General features: G+C 37.6%; 1 long non-coding RNA gene across 1 annotated transcript in view; it reads right to left on the minus strand.

Moving 5' to 3' along the window:
* The window catches only part of LOC136287749 (uncharacterized), a 34,407-nt gene extending 16,992 nt beyond the window's left edge, over window positions 1-17,415 (minus strand). The window contains exons 1-2 of the long non-coding RNA XR_010720296.1: window positions 17,262-17,415; window positions 2,157-2,316 (exon numbers count right to left, since the gene is read on the minus strand). This is a non-coding gene — a long non-coding RNA (uncharacterized lncRNA). The remainder of the gene's footprint in view (window positions 1-2,156; window positions 2,317-17,261) is intronic.
* Between the last annotated feature and the right edge of the window lie 10,040 nt (window positions 17,416-27,455).

Genomic DNA, 27,455 nt, shown 5'->3' on the forward strand with positions numbered 1-27,455 from the left:
CCCCTTCCCCTTCCCCTGAAAAACTGGGTTTAGAATTGAAAGCAGAGACCAGCCTAGGTTGTTTGTGGGTATTTTCAGCAAGTGGTTCAGTAGTGGGCACAAATGTCCCTCACCCAGGTCCACTGAACAGGATGGGAAGGGAACCTACTCACAGGCACACTGGGAGTGTAACAGTTTGTCTGGACAAAATCATGCACTAAAACTCCTGTCTCAGTGTGGTTGGAAACTTTGCTGTATATCAGGAGAAATCCAGACAAAAGAGCAGTTCCAAGAGAGACACTACAGTGGCAGCCTAATGCAGTGTGACAGACTGAGTGAAATATAATCTGTAGTAATAATTTATTGTGTTACCAAAATCTGGCCAGGTAGCGGATGGTTCTATTAGAAATGGACAATTTCAGGATACCCACAAGTAGCATGTCACAGAACATCAATTAGCACCTGCTCATCTTTAATTTTTATAGCCTCTTTCAACAACTAAAATAGTAAATTAAGTTCTAGTTTTCCTGCCTGTAAATGAAACAGGTGCTGTGTCCATTTCAAAACAAATATTTTATTATACTAATTGACTCAAGAGCAGCAAAATTCATCCATCCCAGGAATCTTCACTGCTATTCTTTGAATTTTTACAAGACTTATAAAAAAGTCATTACTGCTCATAGCATAAAAATATTTTCCCATTAAGACAGTGGCCTGCTTTTAATAAATCCCAAAGTTATTGTTGGCTCTAGATTTCAACATGTAACCAAATGAATATTTTTTTGTGTGTAAGTCCTGAAACTTAATATACTCTGTAAAACTGCTCAAATCCTTCAACAACTCATTTAGTCTATGCAGATGTCAAGAGAGACAAAGCTGTATTTTAAACTATTATATAGTCATGATAGACCTTTCATTCATTACTATTATCTCCATAAGTAAGAAAGGTTGTATTGGCAACATTTCTACTGGATTTCTGTGGAAAGAGAAATTTGCCTTCTGTGCTATCAAGAGGATAACCTACTTGAGATTTTTTGGCATATGTGGTGGAGTTTTTTCAGATTGATAATAATGATATATGGGGGAACATTTATTCTTTATTTTGCAGATGAGTGAGGTAAGTTGTTGGTTATCTGACTGGTTTCCTTGAGATAAAATTTCATCCATTAAATTCAAAGGAAATGTAGTCATTGCATTTGCTGCTATTGAGATTTCACCCCCTGTTTTTAAACACAAAAGATACTCCAAAAAGGTCTGCTTAAGTCAGTCTTTTCTGCGTCTGAAGGAAGAAAAGGTTTGACTGTTCTCTCAGCTTCATTCCACGTGGAAGGCTTTGCATTGAATCATGGTAAAATATTTAATTGATTTTCTTTTCATGGCCAAAGTATTTTATATTTACAGTATAAATTATCTTTCATGTAATCTTATTATGGACCCCTCTCATGAAAGCACCCTTATTCTGGAGCAATATACAAACCACAGCTATCTTGTGCTGCATGCCCCTCTGTTTCTGAGTGTTTCAGCATATGGCTGGTACTCAGCACTTCCCTGGAAACTCACACTGTACTGGCTTTAACCAAAATCAAGCGATTAATTATAGTGAGGGATTTAGCTAGGCCTAAGTGACATAAATGCACAGAGAATTCCTTCAGTCAGTCACCAGCCTGGGTGTGGCAATGATTTAGAATACCAAGATATTCTTATCACCAACATTTTTGGGGGCTTTTTTAGATTACAAGAGCCATATCTGTTGTGTTTAATGCTGGACTAAGTACCATCAGATATATGGCCAAAATTTGACAGCCAGATAAAAAATTTAGGCTCCTCTTGAAATGCATGCATCTCTGTATCCTTGCAATTTTGATAGAACCTAACAATCTTTTTTTCTCTTCTTTTTTTTTCCTCAGAGTTGTGAGCCTCTGTATCTTCAAAATTATTTAGTTTACAGCACCTTGGGACCATGATGGCAGAGAAGAGACAAACAACTGAACTTTACAGCATCTGAGTTGAAGCTTTCATAGGACTATAGATATGTATTTTAGAAAAGCATTTAAAGGCTTTAGATGATAAGAGCATGCCAGAATTACAAGTGTTAGAAAAGAAATCTTGCCAAGGGTTTTTCTCAGTAAAGGTGGGAAGATGAGCTGCTTGAAAGGTTGTTACTAACAGAAACTTACCTGTAACTTTACAGTACACCTAGAACCACAAGCAGAGGTGTCTGTAATGTGTAATGCCTCTGCCTGAGTTTGGTTGGCTTGAGTGTGTCTGCTCTGCCTGAGGTGGCTGCTCAATGCTTTTGCTCATAGAACATCCACAGAGAGAAAGGTTGACCAGTTCCTGGATTCAAAAAGAAAGGCATAATTATAGATCAGAAAACTTAAAAATTACATTTTGAATATCAATTTTCCATTTTTATATTTCTAAAATCAGTCTTACCACCCATGAACATCAGCAAAACCAGGAGGACTGCAAGCACTCAGCACTGCAGGACCTGCTGCATAATGGCTTAAGGTGGCTTTGTTTTTCTCAAATGAAAAGGTTTGGTGTCTAAAGGCTCAATCCATGGCCTGTCCCTTGACAGTTATAAAAGTTGCCAGCACATAGAGTCAATTTTCTGAAAATAAATCCAGCACAGGACTGGTGCCCAAACCAGTTTCAGCCATGGAGCAGCCCCAGTGAACTTCCCTCACCAACAGAGGTGGCAGTGTTGCGGGTAGAGGCAATACCTAAGGAGATGCCACAATGTCTGTCATTGTCATTCCTCAGGAAATTCCTCAGCTGGAAGCCATTTCAGTGGAGGGAGGCTCTTCCCCACTTTTTTTGGGAACCTGTTCCAAGGGTTTCTTTTAACCTCGACCACAGTTTCCCTCTGTGTGCTAACAAAGCAGAGAGCAAAGGAAGCAATCTTCAGTCAGCTCTGCTCTGAAGGGCTGGCAGAAGCTGGAATGAAGAAATGGGGAAAAACCTGCCAGGAGAAGCAGTGAGGTGTGTGGATGCACAGGGGACCACGCAAGGGGCAGGGAACTGACTCTAAAAATGTTGGCAGCACTCCAACCTGAAGCAAACCTGCTGATTGCTGCCTTCTACAAAGAAATCTAGAAGAGTAAATAAACATTTGATAAAGGAGTCAAAAGCACTGCATGTCAAATAGTATAAAATTAGACATTGCAGCCTTCTGCTACAAATCCTCTAACATCTAGCATTCTCCTATGAAGTGGCACTACAGAGATTTTTTAAAAGAAACTCTACAGCAAAAAGGAGTTCTGGAGTGCAACTAAAGTTGTGTTGTGTTTACTTCTCTCTTTTTTTTTTTTTTTTTGTGAGAAAGGTACCATACTTTAGATTTATTGTAAGAATTAATTAAAGGAAAATAACATTATTATCTCAAGCAGTTTATGGAAGTGGGTTAAAATTAATATGACTGTGTCTATTTTATGCGAGGACACCTCGAAGGGTAAACTTAATTTTCCAGACACACAGGAAGGAAAGAATTAGAATCCTTTGCTCTGATTGTTGATCAGATTATAAATTAATAAGATGTCTTTTACACACCTAATACATTGTATTACATTGAGGCAGAGGTAAGGTTCTTTGATGGCTTTTCATGTGAAAATTTTGGTGTTTTTAATCTTGCACTTGTAAGACTTTCTGAACTTACAATGTTTGTTTTAGGAGTACCACAAGAGCCACATAAAAGGATTTTCTGCCAAATCACTGCTATGTATGTTCTCAACATCACTATAGATTTTATCTGGGAATATGTATGTGCACTCAGTCACTTGATGCAGAACAGCCAAACAGCAATCAGGAAACTTATTTTCAGTATCAAAGTGGAGTTGCAATCTCTTCCCCTAAAAAGGTGTTTGCAGACAGGCATCCGGAGAAGCCCATCATTGCCCGAGACATCTCTAACTACATGAAGTCAGTGTCTGTCCCTGCAGTTATCTGGGAAGGTGACTTCAGCATGTTATTTCAGCCAAAGAATTATATACAGGTCAAAGGTTTTTTGCATTTTTGACAGATTTCAATTTAATTTGCAAAGCTATACTCCTAAAAATTTTGTATTTGTTGAATCATCCCTTTATTTTCAATTTATTATTTAGAAAATCATCTAATTTCCATTTTAAAGTACAGCTGCTGCCCATTTCCTTTATTTATTTTTGTTTTTACAATATACCATTTTCTTCAATGATCTCACTGCCAAAAATAAAAATTACTTTCTCTACTGACTAATGTCAGTACTTTTGCAATAAATTTCTCGTACAGAGAACTATAACTCCAATAACAATGATGAGATCAAAACAGCTTAAAAATGGTGTGCAACTAGACAAAAATATTCATTGGCGTAATTTCACGTCTCTGCCATCTCTTTTGGACAGGGAAAGGAGATTTGTTTTCCAGCAGCATCTGAGGCAATGGCCTCCACTTTGTATATAGGATTATTTGTGTCAAAGCAATTTTGCATGCTTTTCAGCTGTAATGCTCAAGGGCAGCTGAGATCTATGACATTTTGCAGTTGCATGCTGGGAGGAGTAGTCCCCCACAGGGCATACTTCCCTTATTAAAGGGATTACAATCTCCCCATTTTCTGCATATCTGATTTACATCTTCAGCTCCATGCAAGCTGCCTATGCAATCACTTAGTTGGGCAACATTTGGATGTTTCTCTCTTAGGTTTTCCAGCCTGTTTTAATATCCAATATCTGTTCTGTTCAGATCCTGGCTGTGTTGAACTTTCTTTTCTGGAGCTGCAAAATATCATAAGTTTGGCTGCTTAGCACCACTGTCTAATGTAATACTCCCTAACCCATCTTTAAAAAGCCTGCCAAAGTCAGATTACTGCAAACATGAAGATCAGATATGTCTAATATAACTTTAGAAAAACCATGTGCTGTTTCCGCATTGCTATTATTGTTCTGGAAAGAAATGCAGCAACAAAAAGATTTGACATCTACTGTCTGCTCTGGTAGTTGCAGTGGCTTCTTAGAAGAAATAGATCTAATGCACATGGCAGTCCTGCAGGACGTCTTCATTTATTTTAATTTATTTTAGTACACATTCTCATTAAGCTGCAAGCCTCATATCCAACCCTATATTGCTTCCTTCACAAAAACAAAACAAAACCTAAAACTTTCAGAATGTATCATCTTTCTATATTGGAATTACTCATACATGACACAACACAAGCATTTTCCACCACAGTTAAAGGAAATGCCTCCTTCTATTTCTCTGCCAATCTAATACAAAAATGGTCAGAGCAGTGACTCAACAAAGGTGTCTGTTTTTGAGATGTAGAATTTTCTGTTTCTCACTGAAGTAGACCCATTGTATTACTGAAAAAGTACTCTGAGAACTTTTATGTTTTATAAATGCAAAAACAATTGATAATATGTTCTGTATATCCTCAGTCAAAACCTCCAAGCTTCAAAAAAATTTCTTAAGTTTAGAGACATTAGTAAGGTTGATCAGATAAGAGATTTCTTTCTGAGAGATGGAAAAATTCTTAAAATTTCATGGAACTGTGAAAAAACCTCGTCATAGTTATATTACTATAGCTAGTTATCATGTCCACAGAGCCAAAAAATATAGCCCATTGTACTACTCATTCCCTGTTATTAAAATGGATGTTACAAGGAATTGTCCAGTCAATAACTAAATCACAGCTGTGCAAAATATCCAGTATAGTAATTATCCAATAGCTACTAGAATTCCCACATTTTATTTCCAGGTTCCTCTTCAGGTGTGCAGTCAGTTTTTCTGGAAAGACAAGTTTGAGAGATGCTAACACAAGAATGCTGAGGCCAGCAAGAAGAATGGTTACTTTGAATGATTTCAGTTTGGAAATTATCACTGGAAAGTTAGTGTTACTGACCGAAGGCAAAAGGAGTAGACTTTGGCCATGTTTTTTTGGCACCAGTGACCTAAAAACCTCACAGAAAAAAGAAAATTGTACCTCTGTAATGTTTAGATTACCTTCTTTTTGCACTGCTTATGAGCTCTGACCGCCAACCCCTTAAGCAAAGTTGTCACCTTCACAATGCTTCACGAGAAATCTGAGTTTTGTATGTGGACTTCCCTCCATCAGAAGAAATTACAGCAAGGATACAACTATCTGCAAGACATGTACAATCATACCACACTCATACTGGGAATTTACTCTCCAAAGAGTGTTTAGTGTTCAGTCCTTGAAGGGAAAGATGTGCAAATAAGACACCTGGGAATTTCTGCAACACAAGATGCTCCCAAAGTACTGGGCATGCTAGTGGCACGACATTCTTTACATATTTTGTGCTGACTGTACCTTGAAAACTTCTAACTTTTAGCCAGACTGCTTTAGCTTAGTTGGTTGAGCATGGTGCTTGTAACACCGAGCTTTTGGGTTTCAACCCTCTATTGGCCGCTCACTTTAGAGTTGAATTTGATGATCCTTGTGGGGCCCTCCTAACTCAGAATTTTCTGTGAGTCTGTGAAAATGGACATGAAGTGACTGAAAAAATAAGGTACATGGCTAACAGGATAGCTAGCTCTTCAGCTCCCAGACATCTTTTCCCCAGTCCATGATGAGTGCCATGCTGACACCACTACAGAATTTTAAAAAATGCATCTTTTATAATTTGCGTTGCCCTAATCTCCACTCTCTAAGTCACCTCCTGAGAGACACACTGTCATCAGGGTCTATCCTGGGCCCTAGTATATGGTTTGAAGGTCAATCACATTCTGTTTATGTGTATCATAGGTGACTTCTCAGGGGTGAAAAGACAATCAGTACTGCAGCACTCAAAGACAGCAGCTGTCTGGCTGGAAACAGGCTGGGTGTACCCAGCAAGAGTAAGAGAATCTACTCTGAGCTAACCTGCACGTGCTGCCTATCCCACAGCCTTTGGTGGAGTCCTTACTTCCAGCTACACCAGCAGGGACTTATTAAGCACTGATCATTACATCCCTTGGGATGCATTTGTATAATCCATGGAAACAGGACTGCAGAATTCTTCCTGCCTTAGTACTGGCCCTATAATCACTAGGTAAATACTGCTTCTGCTAGCAAGCTATCATCAATTAAAACAATATGCTCAAAAAATATTTAATGGTCCCCATGCTAACCCCAGTCAGTACTCGGTTTCTGAAAACTCTGTGGCCAAACTAACAGATGCAAATAATAAATTGGTCCTTTAAACATGAATAAATAAATAAATAAATAAATACCAAAACTATTTCTGTGATTAGACAAACATTTCAGTGGGTATATGAATCTTGCTAATATGACATTCACAGTATAAGACAGATGTGGATTTTTCCACATTAAGGTCTTAAGATAGGATATCCCATCAGTCCACTCCTGAGACAATTAGCATATTAGCTAAATTTGCTGACAGGCATTCTATGTGAGATTTATATCTCCTTTCAGTCCAAGTGAAATATTTGTCCTTCTGTAACGTTTTCCAAGAACATACAGCATGTTTGAGAACTTTACTGTCCTATTTTGATAACTAAGTCCAAAACTAAGCTTAAAATGAATTGCCCAGCCCAGGTCTCATGAAAAGTCAAACTGAAGCTGGCAAAGGAAGATAACAGATCACAAAGGTGGCATTCTCAGGGAGCTAACTGGTTCCATTATGCTTTAGGCTCTCTCCACTGCTACTCTGTGTACCCTTACTTGGGTTTATAACTTGGCTGCAAAAATGTTTTCTGGGCAAAACTTGGCAGACAAGTCTTAACTTGAGCACAAATGCATTTTAAAATAAATTTCCACAAAAATAAAGGGAAAAATCTCTCGGCAGTGAGGCTTTGAGCAATGCATAGTCAAACTGGTAAGCTGATCTGGTAAGCTGCAATACACCCGGGTGCAAGCCCTGAGGGTTAGCTCTGCCCATCCTGTCACTGTTCCCACAGAGGAATTGACACCACAGCTGCTTTCACCATGAAAAAGAAAGGTCTCTTCCACCAGCTCAGCCAAATCAGAAGTGGGCAGAAAAAGAAGCCACGATGCTTACAGGGCTGAAAAATCTCATCCTCTTTGGAGCAGCTGCAAGCACAGGGCTAAGAACTCAGGGTCACAGTCTTGCCCCCACTTATGAGAGCCTGTGCCAGAACCAGAGCTCAGCCATTTCATGGAGAAGATTCGATGGTTCCTCATTTTGTGTGATTTGCAGACACCCTTCTAGAATTCACACCCTCTATGTTCACAGGTTGAGTGGGAAAAAAAAATCACAACATCCATAACTCCTTCAGTGGTGTTTTCTCTGCCGGACTGCCAAAGCAAGTCAGATACTTGTTAATCCTCTTTAAGGTTCCCAGTTCAAGACACACTGCAGGTTGTTGCCTGTCTCACAGGCAGTAAAGTCACACAAGGAAGTAACGTACTTTTAAGCCACTCAGAGTCTGAGAAAACTAAGACCTGTCCCACTTATCTGCTCTTTTGATGTAATTTCAGGCACAGTAGGAAGGTTTCAGCTGTCTTAAGATAGTTTACCATTCTCCCATCTAGAATCACGACGTATCCCAGAAACCCTGCAGAGCAAAGAGCCACTAATTTCACCTGAATATCTGAAATATGCAAGGAACTCTTCTATTTTTTATGGCCAGAGTCAGATACCACTTACTTGTATTGCAGCAGTCGTGCTGTATGGCAAGGATATATGATATGCCTGGACCATCTGTGTGAGGCTGTGGAGAGTACTGGGAGGGACTCATGTACTCCCACCTTGTTTTTATTCAACAAAAATGGTTTGTCTTCTTGAACTAAAGCTGTCTGTAAATGATAGCTAAATTCAGGACAGAGAAAAAGTTTCTGATTAATAAGAAAGAAATGCAGAAGTTTCAAAACGGTTCATTTCAACATTTCTAAAAAGAAGTGTTTTGTTTTTCTGGATTAGGCTCAAAAATCACATTAAAAAATATTGCATTTAAAAAAAACCCAAAGCAACCGACCAACGAAATGTAAACCAGCCAGAGATGAACATGATGACATATAGCCCATAGTTTGAACCCTCTGTTTGCATATGAGGAGCATTTCGAGCATCCTATCTTCCTGGAGAGGGCACTCATTCACCTTTGAACAAGTCATTCTCACTTGTCCTTTCTGTCCCCATGAAAGTTTATTTGCTTCAAACCACCCCAGAATTCCCAATATCTAACTGGTTAGGGGGTACACAGCCTTGGTTTAACATTCCTGTTCTGACTCGAGCTCTAAGAAAAAGCATCTCCATACTTTCCTTCTCAGCTTTAAAGTAAGAAAAAGAGGAACAACAGGTAAAAATTCCAAAACAACACAGTTTCCATTTTGGCCATTGAGATGTAGAATCAAGTCATGCATTTGATTCTCATAGGACATAAATTCTCATAGACCAAATGTAATTTTAAACACATTTGTACAGTTTCAGAAAAATACCTGTCTTCAGTTCCTCATTGTCCAGTGAAATATCATCACATAACGTGGTTGAGACACAAGTTCAAACTATGACTTTCACAAAATATTTAATATGGTAACATTGTTCTAGTAGAACTAGAGGGTAGATTTATAACCTAGAAGATCTAGAAGAATTGAAAGAGAGTAGATTTGTATTAGCTCTTGGCATCAGACTTTACAGTATTGTCAAGAAATTATTAATTGCTAGGAACGGCATACTTATGTTGACAAGAAACATCAAGGTCAATGCCTGATTTTACAGTGGGTAGGCAAATCAAGTCGTCCTACTATGAATCCAGCTATTTCTGTTCAACACAGCTCCTGAGACATTAGCTGTTATTAGATTAAGCTCCTGGAAACATTTGACTAGATCACTGTATCAGATATACCTTTCCACCCAATCATCCACTCAAACTAGCTGGTAGTAGGAAATCCTATTTCACGTGTCTTTCAGTGCAAGAAGTCTCAGAAACTACTTTTTTACCAGTTCCCAACATGCAAGCAGAGACGTCCTCTGGTGCTCCTCATGTTTTCAAGTTTTTCTCCTTGTTTCTTCCTGTACACATACTGAAAATGATGATATATGTATACTAAACTGTAGTCTTTCAATCGTTGTGTATTGTTGTACCAAGACATTCCAAATTTGCAAATTTTTTTTCCTGCAGAAGGCACACCAGTGTTAAAAAATGGGCCACCTGCATTTTTTGGAATTGCAGTAAAGATTAGCTTCGGCCATGTGTGAAATTAAATGAAACATACAAATTTAAGACATTTAATATAGAAAACCTTGATATCTTTGCTTAAGGAATTTCATGGATGCCATCCTTAAAGATAACTGCAATACAAAGAAATGGTGGGGTTAAATGTTGAACATATTATGAGAAAATTAAGTCAATGTGTGTAATCTAATATAAACACTGTTAATTGTTTGTTTTTCTTAGTTTTCTTATGCTCATTCCCTCTCCAAGTCTCTTGGCATCCATTCTTCAGTAAACCAATTACTTCAGAGCTCTATTAGATTTATGTTCACTGCTCTCAGTCAACTCTCTTATACTCATGAAACCTTATTCATGACATGCAAGAAGAAGCCTGAAGAGAACTGAGATCTGGGGGATTGGCCAGGTTTGATAGAAAATATGAAACTGAGCCTCTGCTAAAGCCAGTCTTTTTGAGACTGCCAGGAAGTCCTTTAGAGGCACTCAGAGCTTAAACCTTCTTGGGCAGCAGTGGCCGTATTTGAATGCTTAGGACTGGATGGAGAGCTTACAACTGTTCCTCACCATTCTAGGTTTCTGTTCCAGTTTGTCATTAACCAGCTCAAACACTGGGCATCCAAACATCCCTGCACATATCTGACTGCAGCAGAGATACCAGTGGAGGCTTGGGACACGAGAGGGCATAAGGAGAGCTTCCTGACTGATGAAGGCTTTTAAAAGCTCAACCGTGGTGATCAGTTGTATCCTTTCAAAAGGCCAAACATCATTCCAACTCCTTTGAAAGGAAGCTGGGTTACAATATTCTGACGGACCAAAGCAGCAGCTTAAAATTAGTTACAATTAATAAGCTTGAGAGCCTTTGAGATGACTGCCATTTTGTCTTCACCAAGTTGAAAGAGGACTGCTCAATATTGGCATTTTCCTTTGCCTCTGCACTTAGTGTCCATTCTCCCACTTTCTCTCTCAATAAAATAAGATAAAATTTTGTTACAAACTCTGCTGTAATTTCTCAGTAATCTGAGAGGATACCCACAGCTGTAGTTGTGAGGTTACCAGTAATTCCCGCTACTGGCAGCTTTCCACTAGTCTTGTTAAGAAAGCTGCCACAATTTTTTCCACAAAGAGTAAGTTATGCATACTGCATAACTTGCATACAATTGCCCTTAGCTTAACAAAGTGATCATTTCTGTTAACAATAGCTCTCTAAAACTGCTTGAAAATCGGGCTTCAGCCAAGCCAATCTGGTTTACATTATGCAAAGTATTTTAATGTGAAACCTTTTAATAGAAATCGTCACTAGAGTCACCTTGAGATTACATCTCCTATCTGCAAGACTTGAAAAAATGATTGTAATACTTGCTTTTTGGATTAATTGTACTGCTTTATGCACACACACACACACACACATACAGAAGAAAAGTCATTGGAAGCATGTTTAGCCAAAACTTCAGTACAAGTTCTTTTGTAAACATTATTTAAGTGCATGTTCAGCAAATCCATTAGGCTGCATTAGCTCATACATTCCCGCAGCTTCTGAGTCCTTAAACTGTGTTAGTAGTAGTACAGAAGAAAGTCTACACTAAATTGTACCTGTGTTGCCTTTTGATTTCAGAGGTTATAGAGATCTTATATACAAAGTCAACTACAAAAAATCTAAATGCATTAATACATAGTGATATCTAGAACTAGGTAAAACAGGCCTGGTTAAGGATTTTTATTGAAAATGATCTAAATAAATTATTTAATGAAAACTCATCTAAATTGATTAATTTGGACAAAGTTTCTGTTTCTAATGACTTACTTTGCTGAACACCATTGAAACACTGAATCATTGTGGCTTTCATTGCATTATTTCTTTTGTTATGCCTGCAGAAGTGTAAAATTAATTATGCAAGATAAATTACAATTTAATCAATGATTTTAAGCTGGAGCATTCTTCCTGTATTCCACAAGTCTCCCACTTTCATTTGAGTTACACTTTCAAAAAGACCAAATATCAAAAAGTCTTCTGTAGAAAGCTAAATAATTGTTATTTGTTACCAGAGCTGTTTTTGCAATAAGTCCAGTCATTTGGCATGTAGTTTTTCAGAGGCACATGTAATCAGGTGTGTCATTACATGTACATTTTGCTTATAGTCAAATTGTTCAATAGTTTTTCTTGTTTTATGAGTTAGCATATCTCTGAGTAGTATGGACAATTTAAACACCGAAGGATTGTGATTTTGATCTAAGAAAACATTGTGACTGATCGTATAGGAAAAGTCCTTAAAATACTAAGGAAATTAGATAGATAGATAGATAGATAGATAGATAGATAGATAGATAGATATAGATATATATTTAATATCAAAAAAACCCACCTATTCAGCAGGTTTTAATTTTTTTCAGAGGAGTTTGACAGTATATCAAATTTACTAGTCATTAATTGCTGACACTATAATGAAGCTGCCTTCTCTCATGATTGTATCATTCTCTCCATTACTGAAAGGACTTTAGCCCAACCATCCATTTTATAGTATTTACTAAAAAGTAACATTTTTTACTGGTAAAAATGGAACCAGTCTGTTCTTCAGGGTGAAAATCAATTTTCCAAACCTCTGCTATTTTAAAGGCTGGCACAATGGTAAATCTACAAATCCTAACTAATTTCACTGGTGTTGGATGTCCTTGAAAGAAAACAGATGCTGGAGATCTTTTTCTGTACTGCTCAGTGTGAATGTTTGGATTCTGGAAACCAATTAAAAGTGATAGGACAATTATTTGGAACTTACACTTATACCACCTTTTAGCCTTTTAACTATCATTAGACTGTTTAATCTTGAATCGATATAGTGCCCAGAAAGACCCCTCACTATTCATTCCATTCCTTCTGACAGTGGAATTCTAAGAAAACAGAAGTGTTGTAAATAAATGGATAAACACTGAGCTGAAAAATATGTAAGCATTTGCTTTCAAAATCTTTAGCTTAGGAGTCATTTCAATTTTTTAAATATCATTAGTGCCAGTCACACTCATGGTTGATTATGTGACATTCAGCTTGGACACAATGATAGAAGAGATTGCTTTCATAAATCTTAAGACTAAATAAACTGATCTCCAGGTAATGAGGGTCTTGACTATCAGTGAATTATCTCCTCAGAATGATTCACCTTTAGAACTTATTTCTTCCTCACCTGAGGGCAAGTTAAATTTGACACACAGCACAACAGTGTTTAGAGTAAATGTAGTCTTAAATAACATTGTTAGGACATTCTCTTAGTGGTCTGTGGCCATGTTGATGATCTAAAAAATTCACTGACTACATTTTTGGTACAGAATCAGGTGCTATATTACTAACACTGTGGCACTTATTGTTCACTTTCAGACTGAGGCTGAGCTACCCTCTTGCCGATGGGTTTGAGTCCATACCATATTAAAAAAAAAAATCATCTTAAAGCACTACAAAGAAACATGGATTTGGATGGCTTTATTTATCCAAAGAGTGTGGAAAAGTTATGACCACATTAGTGAGTTAGGAGTTTTCCCCACTCATAGTACTATATTTATAAACCAAAACAGAGTTTCTTGGAGGACTTACAACATGATTCAATTGCTCTTCACAAAGTGAACAAGTTTTAAATGTTTTGCAGGTTTCTGTAGGCAAGGTGTAATGGTTCTGCTGAGACACACCACATTCCTGGCTCCCAATGAAGTATTTAATCTTTATCTTCTTTCTCTTTTCTAGTTTTGAGCCTTCTATAAAGATACAATATTGCACCTTTTTATAATCAAGCTGATTCATTTAAAAATATGTCTTTCAGCAGGTCTGCCTTCTGCTCTCTCTCTAAATTACCCTGTTAATGTGGTCTCCTAATCAGACTGCTGTAACTGTGTATGAATTCCTTCTTTTTTCAGAACAATCCAGTATATATTGTTATGATAAAAATTTAAAAGCAGCGATGCAGCATTAAATTACAAAGATAAGCATTTATGTAACCATTCAATGTCCATGGCACAAAATGGTAGTCTGCAGTCATAATCCTCCAGAAAGTATTTCCTTCTTGAAATGCTTGGGCTACTTTTTTTGGCATGAAAGAATTGACTGTTGTTTCCAAACATGCCAGCATGCATGAAATTCTTCATAATGAAAACAGCACAACCCTTGTTCTAACTTAATCTGCACAAGTCAGCTTTGCAAGTACTTCTGGTAGATTTTGTCATGATGCACCAGTGAAGCAGAGTAATCCCTTCAACCAGGAGTCCCTGCTATAGATCTCACTGCGCTTCTGAAAGGTGGTTTCTATGTTTCCCCAGTCCTACACTCGAATATATCTTTTTTTGTCCTGCAGACTCAGAAGCTTGACTCAATATATCACATTGCATATGATCTCCTAACCAGATGCAATAATCAACCCAAAGAAAATATATTTTTTCCCAAGGCAACCCGACGCTTTTATACTAATTCACGTCATCATTAGGATATTTTACTGTGTAATCCAAACATAAACCATAAAGAAGTTAGACAGAAAGAGATCACAGAAAAGAAGTTGGGCATCACAGGTAGAAAACAATAGCTAAAGTCTGAGAACTAGTCTCTGATGAGTTCTCATACACCAGGGTTTACTCTGTCTGTGAAATGGTTCTGCACTTTATCTCAGCTGCTGCTTCAGTCAATGCTTCCCTTGTACTGTTCAAGAGTAACTCTTCACGAGATTGGCTGACACCAGACGGTTAAGCAGATATTAAAAAGTTTCTATAAGACCACAGAGAGAGAAGTGCTTCTGCATATGGGCCTATATAAGCAAGATAAAACAATTCAAGAGACTCCTTCCACTTCCATATTTCCATTTCAAACTTTCCTCATTGTTCCATGCCTGTAATGTCTATGTTCATTAAATACTTGCACAAAGTAAATCTACAAACAGATTTCCTAAATGCCCTTTCATCTGCATCTGGTTAGGAGCCCATCCCAGAGTGCCACTGGGCCATATTCATCCCTAAAGCATCTAGATGAGGTTGAAATTCAGTCTCTGAATTTGCCATGTTTCAAGTGGTTCTCTGCTAATTACTGCACCTCCTGTAATTTAAGTTGTTTTTTAACTTCATTAGGAAGAAATCCAGAGTAAACTCTTTTCCCTGTTACCATCAGCAGAAGCTGCTGATGGAATATGCTCAGTCACAGTGGACGAGCCAGAATAAATAGACTGTGGTTTCCTGTTCCAAGGAAGGAAACAATTGGAAGGAAGCACATAAAAGAGGCTGCTGCTTTGTAGGTAAACATAAGAAAAGGTGTGTAAGCCACGTACTCCCTTTTGCAGCCAGCTCAGACCAAAAAGACCAAGATTACTGCGCATGTATTTGAAATTAATTCAGGATCAAGTAACTCAATATGAAAATCCAACTGCTGACAAATTGTAGTTCTTGAAATACACACCATGTCTCTACTTCAAGCAGTGGAAAATTAACCTGGCAGAAGTACAAATTCTGATGATACAAACAACTGGAGAAGACAACAATAATGAATTCTTTTATATCTGCTTTAGTTGTTAGCTATAAAAACTCTGCATAAAGATGGGAAAATATTTATTATTTTTGTGCTGCATCTTCAAAAAAATGAAATCACTTCCTAATGAAAATTAAAAACATAGCCAATTATGCATTAAAAATCAAAAGCAGCTGTATTTCTAGCACCGTTTTTTCTTCATTAGGTGGGCTAAGGTGTATACTGAAAAGCTTTTTAAAATACCCCGGGAATTATCATTTCATGCCCTGATCTAGAGAGTCAGCCTTGAAGATATTTCCTACAAATGACATGTTGCATGTTCACAGTACCAGATATGGCAGATCCAAGAAAAAAATCTCACTATTCAGTTGCTTTAAATGTTCCCCATTGTCATAACAGATGATTGACAACAGCCACTGAATCTGTGATGGAGTGTTCCAACTTTGGATACACATCTGCTGAGCTGCAGGTACTTAGCAGGGGGCTTTCTCATTTGCATTTTAACAACTTTGAAAAAAAATAAACCACAAGAAATTTATGCTTTCAGCTTTTAATACTCACCTTCAATTTAGCTTGCTTAATATCGCTGACCATTTCTCATCTTTTATGATTTATATTGCCTTAAATATTCAGTATCACCTGAAAAAATAGGGTGCTTGGACTGCACCTCATCAAAACTCTTGCAGACTGCATCATGTCTAGGGAAAAAGGTCACAAAATGAATCTGCACCTGATTTCAGGGTGTTACACATCAAATTTGGGCTTTCTTGCATTTTAGGGAACCAGAGACAGCTTAGGGTAACTGTGGTTTCATGCCTGGAAGTGAAATTGTTACTGACTTTTCGCAATCTAATTTATACATTTTACATATATATATATATTTATATATATATTATTTTCTGTTTTTCCTGTAATTTGAGAAAGCGCATGTAACTTTTACAACCATTGACATGATGTGATAGTAGATGAAGTTGAGGGATAAAAGCAATCCAGGGTCTCATCAGGTCTATTTTTTAAACAGTGTCTTGTCCTGCCCTCTTGCTATCATAAGGATTTTCCTCAATAGTCCATGAATGGTGCTTTAGCTTTCCTGTATATATATTTTTTGGGCTTACATACTAAAAAGCAAACCACCATACCCTCACTTGTTTTTTATAATTTCCTTTACTCATATTATCCCTTCATGGTGATCAGGAACCACAGAGGGCCTTGAGCTCTCGTGAAACTCTATAAATAAGCCTCTTGGTACAGCAGCATCTCATAGGTCATGCTTCCCTAAGCACAGTCCCCACCTGAGTTAGGAAAGCTGTGGCCACTGAGCTCAGTATGGGTAGGATGAGACCTTAAGGGTTCACCAGTTACCAAGTGTTCAACCGCCTCAGTGATGTAGGTGACCTCAGCTTCATACAGCCTTGCAATATTAGCCTCACCAGGGAGCCTGATAATCCCCAAATGATACTCTTGGCTCTTTGCACTGTTCCCTGGTAATGAAAGCAGAGAAAGGATTCCAGCAGTGAGCCATCACCCTTCAGTCCTTAAGGAAAAACACACGTATGAAGAGAGGCACACAATTATGCATGTGCACACATACGACTCCCCATATATCACAAAATGTCTGGCCAGAGCCCTGGTTGGCCTGTGGAAAATCTTATCTTGGTTGGATTAAGATATACCTCACCTCTTAAGCCTTTTTCCTTCATGAATGTAGTCATCTTGTTACCTCAGTGAACCGCACTGTATCCAATGGCTTGTGTGTTTGAAAAATTATATGGTTAAGCGAGACATTTCATAATCATTAATCTATAGTTAACTTAGCCTGCTGTATTATGCAATACTATGAGGACCAGCTGGGGCCCACTAACCAGAAAGCACTTTTATGGTTTCTCTTAAGGGCCATTAAATCAACGTGATGAGAGCACAGCTGGAAAATATCCTACAAAAATTTATCAGATCCCACACAATATGTAAAGGGACCACTTTGTGCAACTGCAGACTCAGCACCAAACACTCTCAGCTGAACCTGCAGGTGGAGGAACATTTGCAGCAAAGCTCGTATCCAATCCTGAAAATGCCTGCTGCCTCTCCCTTTCCCCTTGTCTATGGGGTTTTCCATTTGAGCCTCACCAGCTGCTATAATTGCTGTGGCTCCCTTAGGGGTAGATTAATGGGATCATCTGAGCAGCCTTGTCGGCAATTGCCATGCTGCCTGCTTAAGCCATACAAGGCAGAACTTCCTACAGGAAAGCAGGGGATGTTGGCAGTACTGCCTCCTTTACCTTGAGGACACTCTGGCAGGAGCCTGAAAATTGCACACTTTCTTTCTTCACGTTTTGAAACAGAAGGCAAAAAAGGGGAAAAAGATATTAATCCCTGAAACCCACATGTTTCACGACTGTTCACACATCATGGATAATGCAAAATAATTAGGAAGGAATGCTGTAACTGATTTATAATGTCCTGCAGAATTAACATCTGATGAAATAAATCAGATTAGGAAGTGAAAGGCATATTAATCAGAATAGAGCAGACAAAAAAACCCTCACCACTATACCTGCTTCATGGATGCCTAATGGGTTTTAAGCAATCTCTTTAACACCTTTCTTAAATGTCTATTAGGACCTGATCCTAGGGGTCTGTTAAAGCTAGTGTAGTTTTGCTGTGGAATTAACAGTCTCTTGATCAGATCCATATATGAATCAAATGAAAATATGGTAGAAAGAGAAGAGCTAAGTTTTGAAAGAACTCTGGCATTAGGGGCAAAAGAGAGGAAGTGCAGTCTAAAAGGGATATTACAAAAATAAATAAAAATTAACAGAAAAGGAACACATTTCTGGGAGATTCCAAGCAGTGGTCCACAGGTATTTTTGCACACTGGTCCAAAGGTAATCACTGTACATGTCTGATAATCACAAATTCTGGGGTGTGGTCTAAATGCACATTAGAGAAACTCGATATGAGAGGTGTTGTTCCTACCAGACCTTACATTCAAATCTCTGCAAGGCATACACAGGTGCCTTCCTACTTCTAGGTGCAACTGGCTGTGATAAAGCCTGACAGTTTATACATCTAGGTTTATCATGAATGTTTTTTCATTTATGCTCCCTTCCTGTCTTCTCCAGAATGAGCAACCCACACAGTCTGCTTGCCTTCTTTGCTCCTCTTTATTTCTGATACTGTGCTGTCTTTAAATAAGACTCTTCTGAAACAGCTGCTCTCTTTAGTGCTGCAGTATTACCAAATAGCTTAGGGTAGCAACGAAAATGAAACAAAGGGGGAAAACCCATTCTGGAAATTTGGATGTGTGTGAGGGAGTGTTTTGATGTAGAAATGAAGGCCACTGCCAAATTACAGCTTAGCTATTCACCACAGCTTGCAGCTTTCCACTTGCAAAGGGAGCCATAATCCTAAAGGATCACATTTTGGCAGATTGCACATGGACAGTAATTACAGAATAGCACACAGCATCATGCACGTCTAAAAAATACATATGCATTTGTAGAATTAAGTATGTGTGTATATATGTGCATAGTTGAATATATGTTATGTGTATGATTTATACCATGCATCTTAATCCGTGCTGTATTTCCCATGTATATGATATTTAGATACACACAGACGACTTATATCTCGTTATTACCATACTGCACTTTGATTAAAATTCCAGAAAGATCAATCCCATCAAGGCATCTTTTTCCTTGTCACACCTCCAGACAAGGCAAATCTAATTTTAAGTAGCTTTGCAAGACCAGAAGACTCCCAGAGAAAAGATTAATAAGACCTTTTTCTGAACCACTAAAGTCTTTGGAAGATTTGTCACTGTCTTCAATGGGTGCTGGATCAAGTTCTTCTCAGACTGAATAGGAAGACTAGGATCAAACGTTAATGCAAAAAACTGTGCTCAAGTGGAGAAAGCAGCACCTTCTTCTTCCTGGGATTTCTTTATAGAATTGTGGACCCATACAGCAGGAGCAGTGGGGAAGACCCCTTTGGAGTGAGGAGATGAGAGAGAAAAGTGGTGACGTAACAAATATCAGCCTCCAGGCAATGCACTCAAAAGAAAATTCTGCTTCACACTGTACTATCTTTTTCTTCTTGTCCTTGCATCTTCTGGAATTGTACTGAAAACAAGTCAAATTCTTTGTGGGAAATCACCCTTACAGATGTGATGCTGAAGAGTAGAAGCAAAACACAAATGAGATTCAGGCCATGGCTGAGGGCAGGGGCAGCTGGTGCTCATATTCAATAAATTTTTAAGATTTTATGTCTCCCCAATGATATTCTTTGTGTGTGTAAAAGGTTCCACATTTTCCACAGAAGAGAAGCTTTAAAAAGAACCTCACTTAGTTTTCAAAAGTGCTATTGGTTCTTAAACATATTTTGACAGGCTTGCTGCTGTTAAAATATATTGACATAACCAAAGCAGAAATACCCTCAACAGTAGTTCATGGTTCTTTTTACTGAGGAAATCTGAAATTAGTTTCCAAACCCAAAGCAGGGGAAGTACTGAATTTTTGAATTTTAAAATTACAGAAAGCGAAGTCTCCCTAAGGTATACAAAAACGTAGAGGGAGAAATTGTATCTTCCTAAGCTTTGCCAAATGAAATGGGAAGAGGGGGAATTAATTCCTTTCAGAAACAAAAGAGAAAACAGAGGAGAAAAGCTAGGGTCATGAGCACCAAGCAGGCAACAGTATTGCATGTTGCTACATGCAATCTCCCTAGAGGAAATGCAGACTTCCACAGGATGCTCTTGGCCTGTTGGAGTGTTGTGCCCTCAGACAGACACATGATACATAGGAGAAACCAGCAGAAAGCTCCTCTATGATTGTACACGGATGTGTGCCACACCCATAACTGCTACAATATGTCAGATTTATCAACTCTCTGAAAATCCCAGTAAGAATCCCAAGGAGTTCCAAATATGATCCAGTTCAGATTCATGTTCCACTATCAGTGGCAACTAAGGAAAGAAAGGACAGACCCTGACATTCTGGCTATTTCAGGTTCCAAGAGGATGTCTTGCTGTGTTAATCCTTATTCATATCCAGACCACCAAAATGTACAAAGTGCTCATATCCCCTTAATAATATTTCAAGAAAATATGTGGGTAATATGGCTTATTCACCTCTGTTAAATATGATCAGGGCTTCAATATTATTTCTTTTAAATTTTCTCTAAATATTTCATGATCCCTTAGATCAAATCTGCTCCTTGCAATTTTGATCCCATCTGTTCAATTTCACCCAATTTCTTACACTTTAAAGACTATTTTTCAAGAAGGAATATGTTTTTTCTCTTTAAATACTTCCTCCTCATCTTCCATCCAAAATCAATATTTTTAATTATAAAAAAGAAATGGATTCAGAGTTTCTGGCAAACTCACATGCTCATTTTTGAGACTTTACTCAAAAGGAAAGAAAATCTCAAGGTCCCTGCAGAATTAAATTCCAGAGCTTGTAAAAAATTCTTACAAGAAATTTTTTAAAGCTAAAAGTTGAAGTATTTTCAAGTACTGGCCCAAAAGCAAAGAAATACATGGGTAAGCTAGGGGACAATGAGCAGTAAAGAAGATAACAAGATGAGAGAAGAAAAATCTTCCCCAGTCCATTGACTAAAGTTTGGAAATTTAGAGGTATTCCTGGAATTCTCTGAAGAATCTGTTATTCTACTTTAAAATTAAAAAGCAATGGTACAAGGATTTCTCCATTCTCTGTTCCATTTCAGAGTGATTCAGAGAAAACCTACATAAGCAACAGAATTCTTTGTTTCAGTATAACAAATAATTTAACTACATCACTTGCCCATAAAAAGAAACCCAACAGATAAAACCTTTTAAAATCTGATGATTTAAGAAAACCACAACCCCAAACCTGTGTAGCAAATAATCCCTAAGTGAAAGAATGCTTATGTGCTGTTGGTAATTGGTACTGTCCAATATGTGGCCTCAAGTTCTATAGCAGAAGTTCAACTTGCAACTCACCAAAGGCTCAGTCTTTGCCATCATGGGGGTAGTTCATAAAGCCAGAACTCAACAAATTAAATTCAATGGGTAGTTGCAACAGTCTCACCTCTTCTGAGTGTCATGGGTTCAGTACAGATCACAGTTCAAGGGGCTAGGTCTTGTATTATGTCTCTGATTTCATATGTCGGGAACCCTCAGGTGTCAAATTTGCTGTCAGTGAAGTTTCTTAACTATCTGGTCGTGAGCATTCCGAAAGTACACAGGACCTTATGGTATACCAAGGACTCTCAAAAAAACCCCACAAAAAACCAGTTTCCTCTTCTGGCCTACATCAGGTTCCACAAAAAACCCCAAAGCAAACCAAACCAAACCAAACCAAACCAAATCAAACCAAACCAAACCAAACTAAACCAAACCAACAAAAATAACCAAACCAAGAGTAAGTAGTTCCCCTTGAATTCCTTCCTTTTGTCAAGGCACACCTGTTTTATACTGAAAATTCAGTGAACAGAGTAGTCAGTCATGATTTAGAGCACCTGTCTTTGGCTGTCAGTTCTCCCTCGAAGGCAAAAGAGTACCCAAATACCAGGCTACTTTTGATATATACTATGATGAAATTATTTCATACCAAGTTACACACATCTCACGCTTTTATATGGGCTGGCTTCGTGAATTTAGAAATGTAATCCAAAGTAGAGAGAAGCACTTTCTTTCAAATTCAACTTATCTATATTCTCTTCATTGTACGTTGCTCACTGATTAATACACTACACCAAATATTGTTTCTCATGGATGCCACGCTTACATCTGTCTCCCTCTCTGCTGTGCAAAGAGTTGGTTTGTATACAGGTACTGTGAATTAGACCACTGCTGTGTCCAAATATTATTGTGATGCAAAAGGTCAGATTGATGACCCTTTGAAAATGTCTCCTTAGTCCAAGAATCTGTTCTGCTGCAAAGAAATGGACATTCCTGAAGACATGCTGTTAATGCACAAAGGATAATCTGATCAACTCCCTCCTTCACTCTGCTTTGCAAATGACCTTCTGCTTGGGGAAGCATTGTGTAAGCAATATTTCTTTCCTGGTATAAGGAACATTATTCAAAATGAAAACCCAGCCCTCCCTTTGAAAGACTTTGGCCTGTGACATTTCCATTTAAAAAGCATATGAGTATGATGATTCTCATCTTATTTATACCAAACCTTTATAAATATTGGAATTGCTATGTGGAATTGCTATGAATTTATACTTCTGTAAATCCTTAAATACAGTGCTGAAATCTCATTAGAGCTGATATTTTAACCCCTTAACTTATGAACTATTAACATGATGGGCTGGTCCTAAATTTACCATGAGATCAGACCAGCAGACAAGAAGCCAATAGAAGAATAACTATCACTTTTATGCACCACTGCCTGAGCTCTTCTAATATCTTTTAGTTGTGTTTTAGTTGAATTTAGTTGCATTTTGGCATTTGATGACAGGATAAGGGTTTCTTGGTGTCAGTACCATGAAAGACAAATTGCGTCACCTATCAATATTTTTTTAAATAATACACATACATAAAGCTATGGGGATTTAAACAGGTGTATCCTCCATTATAAAATGTGTTATATATGTTTCTACTGAATACATTGGGCATGAAACTGTTGCCTACATTACAAATTGAAACCTAAAAGAAAAGAAGTTAAGAATAACAAATCAAAAGAATTATGACTCAAACAAACAGAAAAATCAAACAAACAGAAACAAACAAACAAACAAAACTAAATTAAAAGTTTTCTCTTAGGTTCAGCAACTTTGGAGTAATTTCCCCTATGTCAGTCTAAGTAGAAGAAATTACAAGTTAGTTCAAAAGCTTACAGGTTGTAAATGTAACTAGATGACAGTAAAATAACATTAAACATTCACTTCTGAGTAAACCACTTACAAAGAGATATTTTAAGTGTAGTTTATACATTCTTAGTTTCTTACATGATCTGAGTACTAAAATAGAAACTTTCCCAAATGAAATGGAAATAGCATAAACTATCCTATTTGCCTTTAAAGGCTTAAGTTATAGACTGTGTTTGTATGTGTTTGGGTGCTTTCTCCTCCAAAAGATTATCAAATGGCAGCCAGAGGCAGCTCAAGGTATGGGGTCTACTTCTCTCAGGCTGTCAATCACCTAGCAGCTGTCATTCGTCTTAAACATTTGTTTGGATAAAAAGATGTCTTCTCTATTTTTTAAACTTTGTGTAAATAATTTTTTTAGGCAGGACTAAGAAGCACTGAAAAAGGAAAAGCAGTTCCCTAATCCATTGATGTCAGTTACATTACCCTGCAAAGGAAGGAAAGGAAAGTCAGGAAAGAAAAAAAAGCCACTTCTCTACAAGCACAACTGCATTTAGAACAAAATTTTCAATCAGCAGTCTGGTCTGCTTCCCTAGCAACTAGGAGAGAGATTTTAGCCTGGGAACTTCAGAAACCAGATTGCACAGCAAGCAATCCCAGAGGAAATACCTGTAATATGATTTCGTAGGAAAGCATGGATAATCATGGTATTTGGTACTTGGCATTTGCCATTAGTCTGCATCTCTTTTGAGTGGTTATTGATAACACAGCAATAGAATTTTTGTGATGGCATGGTGAATGCCACTGGCATTGTCTGGAAAAATACAACATGAAGGACTAATCTAAACTGATCAAGGAATGAGAATCCATCTAGGACAAACTCAGAGCATAAAAGGGACATTTTCTTTGAGGACTCTTATTTGTATTTGCACAAACAAGAATCTGAAAATCTGTGCTTATGGAAATTATTTAAAACTGATACTGAATGCAACACTAGGTTTCTTTATGTTTCTGCTTACAACTGTTCACATCAGCTTTGAGAGAACATGTTTGAAGTCAGAAAATAGAGTTCTATCTAAATAAAAAAAAATATAGTGCAACTTTGTCAAATGAGAAAGGACATCTAAAAATGCAACAAAAAGGTATCAAATAAAAATGCAGGCTTGTTTTGGTCTTTGGGGGGAAAATGTATTGATATTTCTTGTGTAAAAGACTATGTTGAGCATTGCATACTTTAAAAAGTCATGTTTAAAACAAGCCTTAAAAGTAGATTTCAGCTTTTTAAATTGACATTTTGGAACTAGAATTTAGAACGAAGTTCTGAAGCACTCCATAAAATAGAATTTTTGGTGTACATTTTTGTTATTTTTCTGGCCCACACTGAGATATAATGGTCATAACAAATAAAGCAATTTTAGCTTTTGAAAAATTCATAGAGAATAACGGCCAAACTCATAAGAGCAATAGAAATAATTTAGCACATTTAGAAAACTCAAACAACTCTCCACAATATCAGTTGAATCTAATGAGAAAATAAACTCATTTTAATATCCAAAGACATGACAGACATTTCATAATTTAGCATCACATCTGATTGCGAAAAAAAAAAAAAAAAAAAAAAAAAAAAAAACACGGGAAAGCTGCTTAAATGCCCATCTTTTTACCAGTTATATTAATAAGGCAGATATTAGGAATAAAAATAATTCTAATACCAAGAAAAAGATTTCTTTAGTCCAGCATCATGTGTACAGTATTAGCCAGCAATGGATGTAGACAGACATTATAAGGAGACAAACTTTTCTAAAATAGTCCTTTCTCTGGCTTTCCTTCCAATGCACCATCACTTAGGGACTTGCTGAGGCAGAGGCTGAGGCCTGGCTATCAACTGTAAAAGCCATGGATAGATCTATTTTCCCTAAAGACACATAATATTTTTTGGACTCATTTATCTGTGGGCCTCCACAGCATCCTGTGGCCATGAAAGCAAATATTTGATAATGTATTTTAATTAACTAGACTGATTTTTCTGGCCCAAGTTTTAGTCCATTTCATCTTGATCCAAAATATTTCAGCTGTGGAGGAGGAAGTGTTAGTGGGTTTTTTTTGTTTTTGGGGGTTTTTTTGAGGGTTTGATTTTTTTTTTTTAAGAGTTTGCTAGAACAAATAAGGATAGCAAACTAGGATTTTATTTGTGGATGTTCTCACTGGAGATCAAAAGACTTTTGAAAACATCTAATGTAAGATTACTTTTAATGAAAACCAGAACAGAAAAGTAAAGTCGACTGGAGCTGTAGTTTACACCCCACCATGTGTAAGCAGTCATTGGACCACTGGATCTTCAAAATTTTATGGGTAGTAGACCTCAAACATATCTTCTTCAGTTTAGCATAAGATATTGATAGGCACCAGACTTTATTACTGTTATTCCAATACAGCCATGTTCAATCCCCTTGTGTAGGGGGTCACACATACCTACATAAGAGATAGAGAATAGGCAAAAAAAATTGTCTCAAACTATTCGGATGAAGAAGGAAGAAAACTCAACTGATTCCATGGCCTTTTCTAAGACTTCAGAAATGGTAGGGAAGCTTCACTAAAACAATTTTTATTATTCCAGAGAGAAAAGAGAGAAGAATTAGGAAGAAGGTAGATATTCTTGCAAAGATTTTTAATTTTTTAATAAAATAAAATTTTGCAGAAAGTATGCTTGTTTTTTAAGAGAACAATTTCCAATTGGCAGCACTAGCCAACACCGATTGCAGCTGGAATTTGTCCTCTTTGGTTTTGGTTCATTTGGGTTTTTTCTCTAAAATGGCTGCCAAATGATATCCTACTATAACAGGTCAACCTTTCCTTCAGTACCACCAGATATAAAAATTAAACTGAAGATGCTGTCAGTTCCCTCTTAGTGTCAGAACAGGAGCAAACCCAAGAAAAGTTTAAGAAGGGACATGATATGCCAGAGGAGGACACACAGGCTTGATCCAACAGATATAAAACATCTTATGTGGTGTCAACAGGAAAAACCACTACTGAGCCCTTGCAGTCAGCAAGCAGACTTTCCCTGGCTGTAGGAACAACTGTTTGGGAGACTAGGCCATGACTCCATCATCCAAGTCCTCTCTCTTTTGTATGGGAGTACTAGCAAGCTTCAGGGTAGCAATCCTAGTCTTCCACAATGGTAAGAATTTTAGACTATTTCATACAGGATTTAATAATGTTCTGTTGTCCACATCCATTACTTCCAGCAGCAGATCTGCAATAATGAAGTAGTGATAACCACTGTCCATCATAGAGATTTGCTCTGGCCACTCATCTTTGGAGGACTGGTGAGAAAGCCAGTGCATGAGATGGACCCAATTGCCCAAGGACCTATTGTCTAACTCCTTTGAAAGAATCTGGCACAGCATTTGTTCTGTATCCATTCTCCCTGCCTCTCTGTGACCAAGGTATAAAATCTCTGGATGCAAAAATTCATGCTTTGCATTGATTGGAAAAATCAGTGCAGAGCAGATCCACTTCATAGTCAAAGGTCACCATGCAACAGAAAGGACAGGGAGACACCTAAATTTCCTCTTATTCCAGCAACATTGAAAAAGGGACTTCTGCAGTCTATTTGCCCATTCAGATATATGCCATCTAAAAACACTGGAACACAATCACTCATTTCAAGCAAACACAGTGAGGGGACAGGAATTTTAACTAATAAAATTCTTTGGTTTCATGTAAGCCAGAAACTGACTTACTAAGCATATGCACATTTGAGTTCAACTAGGAGCAGCTTCTGTGAAATTCTGTCCAGGCAGACAGTTTAGAAGGTGAGAAGGAAGCCAGATTAAAGAGTGTGGAGAAGAGAGACAGGAATTAGGGTAAAGCTGGAGGCAAGGGGGAGCATAGAAAAGACCTCAGAGTAATAACTCATGGAGTATAGGTGAGAGGGAGAGTGAGCCATCAAAGTGAAAAAGACAGATTCAGAGAGGGATTAATTACTGTGGTGCAAAGGGAAGAAGATACACTTCCACGGCAGAATAGGCTTCACTTTTTCAGCTATTTGTGGAATAACATGTCACATTTA

Source organism: Chamaea fasciata, unplaced genomic scaffold (genome assembly GCF_029207755.1).
Source record: "Chamaea fasciata isolate MVZ Bird 193981 ecotype frontalis unplaced genomic scaffold, bChaFas1.0.hap1 SCAF_3, whole genome shotgun sequence".
Lineage (NCBI taxonomy): Eukaryota > Metazoa > Chordata > Aves > Passeriformes > Sylviidae > Chamaea > Chamaea fasciata.